This window comes from Aquarana catesbeiana, linkage group LG12, assembly GCF_042186555.1.
Source record: "Aquarana catesbeiana isolate 2022-GZ linkage group LG12, ASM4218655v1, whole genome shotgun sequence".
NCBI lineage: Eukaryota > Metazoa > Chordata > Amphibia > Anura > Ranidae > Aquarana > Aquarana catesbeiana.
This window is the reverse complement of record NC_133335.1, coordinates 214,418,823-214,431,128: the sequence shown is the minus strand read 5'-3', so window position 1 is coordinate 214,431,128 and position 12,306 is coordinate 214,418,823. Positions and strand designations below refer to the sequence as shown.

Here is a 12,306-nt window from a genome sequence, read left to right as displayed (position 1 = left end):
GGTGAGGCTGCACTGATGGGCACTGGTGAGGCTGCACTGATGGGCACTGGTGAGGCTGCATTGATGGCCACTGGTGAGGCTGAATTGATGGCCACTGGTGAGGCTGCACTGATGAGGCGGCACTGATAGGCTGCACTGATAATCAGTGGAAATGTGCCTTGTCAGAATTGCCGGTTACCAGCTCTCCTTTCCTCACGCTGTGACAGTGCTGTGAACACAGCTGATCACATGGTAAAGGACCGCTGTGGTTGGCCCTTTACTATGATCTGTGATCAGCTGTTTCTGAAGGACACAGTGATCATGGAGCACAGCGGATGCATGCCCCAGGGGGAGCAGCAGGGGGGGGGGGGTTGGGGTTCTGGGAGGACATCAATGGATGCCCACTTAGAACTGGACGACCGCATTGCAGCTTTCTTTTGGCTATAGCGCAGTCGGGAAGTGGTTAAAAGAAGAGAAGATGCTACACCATAGTAAACACGGCCCTGTCCCAACTATTTTGAGACATATTGCTGCCATCAATTTCAAAATGACCTGGTTTCTTTCTTAATCACCTCCCACCCGGCCACTGCACATAAACGGCCAGGTGGTCCTTTCCTCGGTCTGAGTGGACGGTCAGGAACGTCCTCAGAACGAGTGCTCGCAGTGCGGCCCCGAGGCGTGTCTCTGTGACAGTTCTCCCCGCCGAGCTCAGTGCGGGGGAGGGGGAATCTGCAGCTCTGTGACAGCTCTCTGTGTGAAGATGATTTTATACAGAGAGCTGTCACAGATCCCCCCCACAAACAGTACACCAAGCACCACTGATACCCCTGTCCCCATACACATGTCCGTGTCCCCAAAAAACATGTGTCTGTCCCCATCACATCTGTCACAGTGCACAAAACATCTGTCTGTCCCCCATCACCAAATAAACCCTGATTTGGTTTATGTTTACCAAAGCAATGTAGCAGCATATTTTTTGGTCAAAATGTATGAAGAGAAATTACTTATTTGCAAAATTTTATAACAGAAACTAAGAAAATTTCATTTTTTTTTTCAAGTTTTCGGTATTTATTCATTTGTAGCGCACAAAAGAAAAACCCCGGCGGTGATTAAATAGCACCAAAAGAAAGCTCTATTTGTGTGAAAAAAATGATAAAAACTTTGTTTGGATCCGGTGTTGCATGACCGCGCAATTGTCATTCAAAGTGCGACAGCGCTGAAAGCGGAAAATTGGTCTGGGAAGGAAGGGGGTGAAAGTGCCCGGTATTGAAAGGGTTAAAATTGTCCAATTTTTTTTTTCGGTTTAAGTTAAGTTGTACGCCCCTACCGCGCCTTGCGTGCATGAGGCCTTACTGTCTGCAGAGGCCAATGACTGGGCTGATAACACGAGATAATACATAGTAAACATCTCTATAAATATAGGATTATAAATATATAAAACATTATATAAATAAATACTCTAAAGCTATATATAACCAGAAAATATATAAAAATATAAAACACTAGATGTATATAAAAAGACGTCCAGACCTTGATGCGTTAATGAACGGTCTCCTTCTGGAAGGCGCTGGCTGTCTTCAATCTATAGAACACGTCAGGTTACAGAGGAACGTGTTTTCCATCTGAAGTGTGGGAGTGAAGTGAGATGAGTGGGAGGGAAGGAGAGAAAAAAAGGAGAAAATCAGCACAAGATTTATAATCCTTCTATTACTACTTGACTTATTTCACCAAGGCAGCACAAGGAGCAGCGATGGAGAACAGGCGTCATAACCCCAAGAGAACCAATTGGTTTTCAGATTGTCATTATTATTGCCATAGGATGACTTCTGATAGGTTGTTATTACTTCTAATATTTTTACATTAATAATGAAACCGTCTATATTAGGGTCACCATACATGTTACATTCTGGCCATACAATCTCTCAACTTTATATTTACCAAAACTATGTATCAATTTGCATCCAATCAGATGGGTTGTTGCACTAAAGAGCTGTTGGTACATTTAAAGGTTTTACAATTAGGTTGTAATATATGTGGTAAGCTTTAAATAAAAGCCAACTCCATCGTTTCTGAGCACCAACCTTCTTTTTTTTTCTCCCATCACTCAAAATGTATCTAATACCGCGTACACACGATCGGAAATTCGGCCAGCAAAAGACCGATGAGAGCTTTTGGTCAGAAAAATGCGACTGTGTGTATGCTCCATCGGACTTTTGCTGGCGGAATTCCAGCCAGCAAAAGATTGAGAGCATGTTTTCAATTTTTCGGTCGGAAAAAGTTCCGATTGGAAATTCCGATCGTCTGTAGCAATTCTGACGCGCAGAATTCCTACGCATGCTCGGAAACAATTCAACGCATTTTCGGAAGCACTGAACTTCATTTTCTCGGCTCGTCGTAGTGTTGTACTTCACAGCGTTCTTGACGGTCGAAAGTTCAGCGAACTTTCGTGTGACCGTGTGTATGCAAGCCAAGTTTGAGCAGAATTCCGTCGGAAAAATCATCCAGGATTTTTCCGATGGAAATTCCGCTCGTGTGTACGGGGCATAAGCCTCATAAAAAAATTGTAATATATTAAAGCTTGACAATACTTAAATTATTATACTATTATATACAATATTTGATATACAGTTGTGCTCATAAGTTTACATACCCTGGCAGAATTTATGATTTCTTGGCCATTTTTCAGAGAATATGAATGATAACACAAAAACATTTCTTTCACTCATGATTAGTGTTTGGCTGAAGCCATTTATTATCAAACAACTGTGTTTACTCTTTTTAAATCATAATTGCCCCCCTTTAACATCAATGACAGCTTGAAGTCTTTTGTGGTATTTGTGGATGAGGCTCTTTATCTTCTCAGGTGGTAAAGCTGCCCATTCCTCTTGGCAAAAAGCCTCCAGTTCCTGAAAATTCATGGGCTGTCTTGCATGAACTGCACGTTTGAGATCTCAATCTCAGTGGCTCAATGATATTGAGGTCTGGAGACTGAGATGGCCACTCCAGAACCTTCACTTTATTCTGCTGCAGCCAATGACAGGTCGACTTGACCTTGTGTTTTGGATCATTGTCATGTTGGAATGTCCACGTACGTCCCATGTGCAGCTTCCTGGCTGATGAATGCAAATGTTCCTCCAGTATTTTTTGATAACATACTGCATTCATCTTGCCATCAATTTTGACCAAATTTCCTGTGCCTTTGTAGCTCACACATCCCCAAAACATTAGCGATCCACATCTGTACCTTTCATCATAGGTCTTGTTGACTCCTCTCCAAATTCAGCATTTATGGTTGTGGCCAAAAAGCTCAATTTTGGTCTCATCACTCCAAATGACTTTGTGCCAGAAGGTTTGAGGCTTGTCTCGGTGCTGTTTGGCGTATCGAAAGAGGGATACTTTGTGGCATTTGCGTAGTAATGTTTTTTTTCTATCGACTCGACCATGCAGCCCATCTTTCTTCAAGTGTCTCCTTATTGTGCATCTTGAAACAGCCACACCACATTTTCAGAGAGTCCTGTATTTCACCTGAAGTTATTTGTGGGTTTTTCTTTGCATCCCAAACAATTTTCCTGGCAGTTGTGGCTGAAATTTTAGTTGGTCTACCTGACCGTGGTTTGGTTTCAACAGAACCCCTCATTTTCCACTTCTTGATTAGAGTTTGAACACTGCTGATTGGCATTCTCAATTCCTCGGATATCTTTTTATATCCCTTTCCTGTTTTATACAGTTAAACTACCTTTTCCCGCAGATCCTTTGACAATTCTTTTGCTTTCCCCATGACTCAGAATCCAGAAACGTCAGTGTAGCACTGGATGAAAGATGCAAGGGTCTGTCAGTCCAGAAACTCATTGACCTTTTATACACACACCAATTACAAGCAAACAGATCACAGGTGAGGGTTGTTACCTTTAATAGCCATTCAAACCCCTTTGTGTCATTTTGTGTGCATGTTATCAGGCCAAAATCACCAGGGTATGTAAACTTTTCATCAGGGTCATTTGGGAAGTTTCTGTTGTGATTATGATTTAAAGAGAGTGAGCACAGTTGATTGATAAAAAATGGCTTCAGCCAAACACTAACCATGAGTGAAATAAATTTTTTGGGTTATCATTCATGTTCTCTGAAAAATGGCCAAGAAATCATAAATTCTGCACGGTATGTAAACTTATGAGCACAACTGTGTGTGTGGGTGTGTATATATATATATATATATATATATATATATATATATATATATATATATACACCCACACACACAGTATCTCACAAAAGTGAGTACGCCCCTCATATTTTTGTAAATATTTTATTACATCTTTTTATGTGACAACACTGAAGAAATGACACTTTGCTACAATGTAAAGTAGTGAGTGTACAAAATAACACACAGCCATTAATGTCTAAACCGCTGGCAACAAAAGTGAGTACACCCCTAAGTGAAAATGTCCAAATTGGGCCCAATTAGCCATTTTCCCTCCCCGGTGTCATGTGACTCGTTAGTGTTAAAAGGGTTTAGATGTGAATGGGGAGCAGGTGTGTTAAATTTGGCACCCCAGATGTTTTGGAACTACATTTCCCATGATGCTCAACTACACTGCAGAGTGCATGAGAATCATGGGAAATGTAGTTCCAAAACATCTGGAGTGCCAAGGTTCGCCATCACTGGCCTAGGCTATAAGAAGATTGCCAAGACCCTGAAACTGAGCTGCAGCAGGGTGGCCAAGACCATACAGCGGTTTAACAGGACAGGTTCCACTCAGAACAGGCCTCGCCATGGTCAACCAAAGAAGTTGAGTGCCCGTGCTCAGCGTCATATCCAGAGGTTGTCTTTGGGAAATAGACGTATGAGTGCTGCCAGCATTGCTGCAGAGGTTGAAGGGGTGGGGGGGGTCAGCCTGTCAGTGCTCAGACCATACGCCGCACGCTGCATCAAATTGGTCTGCATGGCTGTCATCCCAGAAGGAAACCTCTCCTAAAGATGATGCACAAGAAAGCCCAGTTTGCTGAAGACAGGCAGACTAAGGACATGGATTACTGGAACCATGTCCTGTGGTCTGATGAGACCAAGATAAACTTATTTGGTTCAGATGGTGTCAAGTTTGTGTGGCGGCAACCAGGTGAGGAGTACAAAGACAAGTGTGTCTTGCCTACATTCAAGCATGTTGGTGGGGGTGTCATTGAGGGAACCATGAATGCCAACATGTACTGTGACCTACTGAAGCAGAGAATGATCCCCTCCCTTCGGAGACTGGGCTGCAGGGCAGTATTTCAACATGATAACGACCCCAAACACACCTCCAAGATGATCACTGCTTTGCTAAAGAAGCTGAGGGTAAAGGTGATGGACTGGCCAAGCATGTCTCCAGACCCAAACCCTATTGAGCATCTGTGGGGAATCCTCAAACTAATGGTGGAGGAGCACAAGGTCTCTAACATCCACCAGCTCTGTGATGTCATCATGGAGGAGTAGAAAAGGACTCCAGTGGTAACCTGTGAAGCTCTGGTGAACTCCATGCCCAAGAGGGTTAAGGCAGTGCTGGAAAATAATGTTGGCCACACAAAATATTGACACTTCTGGCCCACTTTGGACATTTTCACTTAGGGGTGTACTCACTTTTGTTGCCAGCGGTTTAGACATTAATGGCTGTGTGTTGAGTTATTTTGAGGGGACAGCAAATTTACACTGTTATACAAGCTGTACACTCACTACTTTACATTGTAGCAAAGTGTCATTTCTTCAGTGTTCAATAAAATATTTACAAAAATGTGAGGGGTGTACTCACTTTTGTGAGATACTGTATATTATATATATATTTTTTTCCCTTCGATATACAGTAGAGCTGCACAATTAATCGTTAAAAAATCGTGATCTCAATTAGGGTTGTCCCGATACCACTTTTTTAGGACCGAGTACAAGTACCGATACTTTTTTTCAAGTACTCGCCGATACCGATTACCGATACTTTTTTTTTAATGTCACGTGACAGTGTTTTTTTTTTGTTTTTTTTTAATAGTGCTTTTTTTTTGGGGGGGGGGGGGGTGAACGTTGTATGTGTGTGTGTGTTTTTTTTTTTTTATTTACAACTTTTATTTTTTACAATCATTTTTTTTTATTCTTTATTGCAATATGTGTTTTTTTTTTTGTTTTGTTTTTTTTTAATCAGCCCTGTTGGGGGGCTTTGGTGAGATATCAGGGGTCTTAACAGACCTCTGATATCTCCCCCTTGAGACAGAGAAAGAGACAGAGGATAGAGATTCCCCAGTCCCTTTCTCTGCAGCCTCAGCTGCACTGAAAATGAATGGAGAGAAGACAGCGGCTCCTCTCCATTCATAAACTGAGACATCGTAATCACAGGAGATTACAATGTTTCAGTTATGTGAATAGACAGAGTCAGCTGACTCTGTCTATTCACAAAGGAAGGAGGAGGGGGACGGTGGAATGGAGGGGGAGAGAGAAGGAGAGGGGAACGGAGGGGACAACGGAGGGGACAGCGGAGAGGCACAGCAGAACGGAGGGGACAGCGGAGGGGGACAGAAAAGGAGAGAGGAACGGAGGGGACAGCGGAGGGGCACAGAGAATGAAAGAGGAACGGAGGGGGACAGCGGAGAGGCACAGATAATGAAAGAGGAACGGAGGGGACAGCGGAGGGGCACAGAGAATGAAAGAGGAACGGAGGGGACAGCGGAGGGGCACAGAGAATGAAAGAGGAACGGAGGGGACAGCGGAGGGGCACAGAGAATGATAGAGGAACGGAGGGGGACAGCGGAGGGGGACAGAAGAGGAGAGAGAAACGAAGGGGGCACGGAGGAGGATGCAGTGACATACAGCGGTGACCGATCACCGCTGTATGTCACTAAAGCAGCTGAAAGCCGCTGGGGGAGAATCTTGTAACTCCCCCACACGCCGATCACAGCTGTCTTCTAGGTATCGGGGGAAGCATCGGGAGCATTTGTCCGAGTACAAGTACTTGGGCAAATGCTCGGTATCGGTGCCGATACCGATACTAGTATCGGTATCGGGACAACCCTAATCTCGATTTAACCCCTCTGACAATCTCTATTGCAGAGTTTGCCGATTCTTTCATATAACAAGTGGAGAGACTAATCTGCTCACTCAGCTGTCAAAAGAAAACATCCGGGCAGTCTGCCAAGTTTTTAAAATGAAACATTGTAACTAACTTCCTTCTTAGATCAAAGGGAAACTTCTGTGTGTAAGAGCCGGTTCACACAGGGACGACTTGTCAGGCGACTTAGCCGCCTGACAAGTCGCGTTCCGTTCTGTACAATGGAACCGTTCTAATAGGAGCGACTCAAGTCACTCCGACTTAGAGAAAGGTTCCTGTACTACTTTGGGGGAGACTTGCATAGACTTCTATATAGATGTTGTCTTGCAAGTCGCCGGTGCTGTCTTGTGCAGGTCGCCTGAGGCAGTCGCGCTGCAAGTCGCGTTGCCTCAGTGTGAACCGGCTCTCAAGAAAAAAAATCCAGGCAGTCTGACAAGTTTTTAAACAACCTGTAAATGCAGGAAGTTTAACCACTTAAAGTCTAAATCTTTTTCTGACACTTGTTTCTTAGGGCCCTTTCACACTGGGGCGGGGGCGGCATCGGCAGTAAAGCGCCGCTATTGTAAGCGGCGCTTTACTGTCGGTATTCGGCCGCTAGCGGGGCGGTTTTACCCCCCCCCCCGCTAGAGGCCAAGAAATGGCCTTTCACACTGGAGACAAAGCAGCGGCACTTTCGGGTCGGTTTGCAGGCGCTATTATTAGCGCAATAGTGCCTGCAAACCACCCCAGTGTGAAAGGGCCCTTAAGGTAAAATCAATATTTTTTGCTGGAAAATTACTTGGAACCCCCAAACATTATATATATTTTAGCAGAGACCCTAGGGAATAAAATGGCAATTGCTGCAACACACTGTATTTGCCCAGCTGTCTTTCAAATGCAATTTTTGGGGAAAAAATACACTTCAATGAATAAAAAAAAAACCACACAGTAAAGTTAGCCCAATTTTTTTTTGTTTTAATGTGAAAGATGACGTTACGCCGCGAGAATCGTGAGAGAATCATGATCTATTGTCTAAGCAAAAAAATCGTGATTCTCATTTTAGCCAGAATCGTGCAGCTCTAATATACAGTATACTTTACTTTTTAAAATTATTATTAGGATTATTTATATATCTATTAAAGGTACAGTGTAAAAAAATGAAAAATAAAATAAATTGTAAATAAAATATAAATATAATAATAATAATATAATAATATTATAAATAAATTGTAAATAAAATATAAATAAAATAATAATAATATAATAATAATATAAATAAATTGTAAATAAAATATAAATAAAATGTTAAAAAAATGTAAAGCACTCTGTCCCTCTGTGCTTATGTGCAAAGGTGAACACGTGTCAGTCCAGCACACAGTGATTGCACCACACGTGAGGCATCACCCCCAACAACAGAGCGAGAGCAATCATTGTGGCACCTCCTGTGTAACTCTAAACTGGTAACCTCTAAAGGCTTTTAAAGCGTTGCCTATGGAGAATTTAAAGTACTGTAGTTTGTCATACAAAACAAAATAGCGCAGCGCTAAAATTCAAAACGTGATTAATATGTGCAAATACTAAATAAATCAACGAATAGGGTGACAATTGAATGTCCACCAAGGTGCAAGTCCTCATCCAAGTATCTGTGCAATCACATAGAAGTTTATCAAGATGAGAAGTCCCACATGCCGTGAAGGAAGCGAGAAAGAAGACAGAATGGGTGACACCGACCAAAATCAATAAGCCGCACTTAGCAGATGGTATGCGACCCCCTAATAAGAGCGGTCACATAAACGTTATTTACAATAGCCAAGCCAAACGATCCAACTCTCCTCGATTCCTCTCCCTATCACTGGATGACCGGGTAGTGTGGAGCCAGATGACTGTGAACCAGGAAGTATAGTCCTCAAAACGTAACTCCCCCGTGGGGTGAGAATGAGTCCCCAGGCATGTAATAAAGAAGTAAATGCACCATGCAGTAGAAATGGAGACTGTAGTTTATCGCGTGCCCAATTTTAAAGCATGGTTTGTTAGGTATTTACTCAGCATAAGATAATCTTTTATATTTTACCCAAATTGGGTATAATATTGTGTTTGTGTGCACTAAAACTCATTAAAGTGTATTTTTTCCCCAAAAAATTGCATTTGAAAAACCGTTGCACAACTACTGTGTTACATTAAAAAAAACTGCAACACCCACCATTTTATTATCTAGGGCCTTTTCTTAAAAAATATATAATGTTTAGGGGTTCTAAGTAATTTTCTAGCAAAAATAAAAGATGAACCCTGCACTCCATACATAGCACACTCCTGAACACTACACTCCGCATGTAGCACACTCCTGAACACTACACTCCGCACGTAGCACACTCCTGAACCCTACACTCCGTACATAGCACACTCCTGAACCCTACATTCCGTACATAGCACACTGCTGAACGCTGCACTCCGTACATAGCACACTCCTGAACCCTACATTCCGTACATAGCACACTGCTGAACGCTGCACTCCGTACATAGCACACTCCTGAACCCTACATTCCGTACATAGCACACTGCTGAACGCTGCACTCCGTACATAGCACACTCCTGAACCCTACACTCCGTACATAGCACACTCCTGAACCCTACACTCCGTACATAGCACACTCCTGAACCCTACACTCCGTACATAGCACACTCCTGAACCCTACACTCCGTACATAGCACACTCCTGAACCCTACACTCCGTACATAGCACACTCCTGAACCCTACACTCCGTACATAGCACACTCCTGAACGCTGCACTCCATACATAGCACACTCCTGAACACTACACTCCGTACATAGCACACTCCTGAACCCTACACACCGTACATAGCACACTCCTGAACCCTACACTCCGTACATAGCACACTCCTGAACCCTACACTCCGTACATAGCACACTCCTGAACCCTACACTCCGTACATATCACACTCCTGAACGCTGCACTCCGTATGTAACGCACCCCTGAACCCTGCACTCCGTATGTAGCACACTCCTGAACGCTGCACTTCGTACGTAGCACACTCCTGAACCCTGCACTCCGTACATATTGCATCCCTGAACCCTGCACTCCGTACGTAGTCACTCCTCAATGCTGCACCCTGTACATAGCACACTTCTGAATGCTGCATTTCGTACGTAGCACACTCCTGAACCCTGCACTCCGTACGTATTGCACCCCTGAACCCTGCACTCCATACGTAGTCACTCCTGAATGCTGCACTTCGTACATAGCACACTCCTGAACCCTACACTCCGTACATAGCACACTCCTGAACCCTACACTCTGTACATAGCACACTCCTGAACCCTACACTCCGTACATAGCACACTCCTGAACCCTACACTCCGTACATAGCACACTCCTGAACCCTACACTCCGTACATAGCACACTCCTGAACCCTACACTCCGTATGTAACGCACCCCTGAACCCTGCACTCCGTATGTAGCACACTCCTGAACACTGCACTTCGTACGTAGCACACTCCTGAACCCTGCACTCCGTACATATTGCATCCCTGAACCCTGCACTCCGTACGTAGTCACTCCTCAATGCTGCACCCTGTACATAGCACACTTCTGAATGCTGCATTTCGTACGTAGCACACTCCTGAACCCTGCACTCCGTACGTATTGCACCCCTGAACCCTGCACTCCATACGTAGTCACTCCTGAACGCTGCACTTCGTACATAGCACACTCCTGAATGCTGCACTTCGTACATAGCACACTCCTGAACCCTGCACTCCGTACGTATTGCACCCCTGAACCCTGCACTCAATACGTAGTCACTCCTGAATGCTGCACTTCGTACATAGCACACTCCTGAACCCTGCACTCTGTACGTATTGCTCCCCTGAACCCTGCACTCCATATGTAGTCACTCCTGAATGCTGCACTTCGTACATAGCACACTCCTGAACCCTGCACTCCATACGTATTGCTCCCCTGAACCCTGCACTCCGTATGTAGCACACTCCAGAACGCTGCACTTCATACGTAGCACACTCCTAAACCCTACACTCCGTACGTATTGCACCCCTGAACCATGCACTCCTTACGTAGTCACTCCTGAATGCTGCACTTCATACGTAGCACACTCCTGAACCCTGCACTCTGTACGTATTGCACCCCTGAACACTCCACTCCGTACGTATTCACTCCTGAAATCTGCACTCCGTACATAGCACACTCCTGAATGCTGCACTTCGTACGTAGCAAACTCCTGAACCCTGCACTCCATACATAATGCACCCCTGAACTCTGTACGTAGCACACTCCTGAACCCTGCAAAAAATACCAAAATACTCCGCAATAAGGATGAGCTCAGGCGTGTTCGCACAGCCCACGTGCAGAGCCTGCCAGGAAGTCGGCACGGCGCTGCGCTAATCACAGGCAGTGAGACATTTTCCCGATGTGCGGCTGCAGAGATCAGGAAATGTCTCACTGCCTGTGATTAGCGCAACGCCGTGCCGACTTCCTGGCGGGCTCTGCACGTGGGCTGTGCGAACACTCCTGAGCTTATCCTTACTCCGCAATCGTGTGTGTATATGTTGTGTGTGTGTGTGTGTATATATATATATATATATATATATATATATATATATATATATATATATATATATACACACACACATGCATACACACACGTGTTTAAACTTTGGGGTGAACACCTATGGGCGGAGACCAGACCTGTCACCCAGCTAGGGAGAGAGCAGCACTGACCGGTCTGTATTACAGGAAGTGTAGGAGAGATCTTTCATGCAGAATTGCTGATGTGGAAGAAATATACAATGATATCCAATATTTGTGGAGCCTAAATAAAGATAAAGGTACCAAAGCAAACAAAAGGTAACATACAGACTCCTGCAGGTGAGTGGGCGGGCTGCCGAGTGACAGATCGAGATGATTTGTGATCCCTCTCTTCCTATCTATTCTTCTCATTCAGGGTCTTTCCGCACTGACTACACTGACATAACTTCCGCCCGGCGGGTGCACCAAGATGGCCGCGAGGCGACGTCACTTCGGCTGCTCGTCGCGCATGCGCAGTAGGCCGGGTAGCGGCTATTTGATGGGTAGCGGCTATCTGATGGAACACAGTCTCTCAGCCCTCCCTCCGAGCTCTGTGCGGGGAGAAGGCTCTGCTACACCAACACAGGCCGCTCATCGCACCTCCCTCCACCAGGGGGCGCGCCTCACCGCTGTATAATTACTCTCATCATATCACCGCACAGAGCCAGCACTGCCAATTTTAATC

At 44.7% G+C, this 12,306-nt stretch overlaps 1 protein-coding gene across 1 annotated transcript in view; it reads right to left on the bottom strand.

Annotated features, from left to right (window-relative positions):
- ENGASE (endo-beta-N-acetylglucosaminidase) overlaps window positions 1-12,076 on the bottom strand; it is a 50,579-nt gene extending 38,503 nt beyond the window's left edge. Inside the window, exons 1-2 of the mRNA XM_073606656.1 lie at window positions 11,910-12,076; window positions 1,510-1,601 (exon numbers count right to left, since the gene is read on the bottom strand). The gene's annotated coding sequence lies outside the window, so the exon portion shown is untranslated. The remainder of the gene's footprint in view (window positions 1-1,509; window positions 1,602-11,909) is intronic.
- Between the last annotated feature and the right edge of the window lie 230 nt (window positions 12,077-12,306).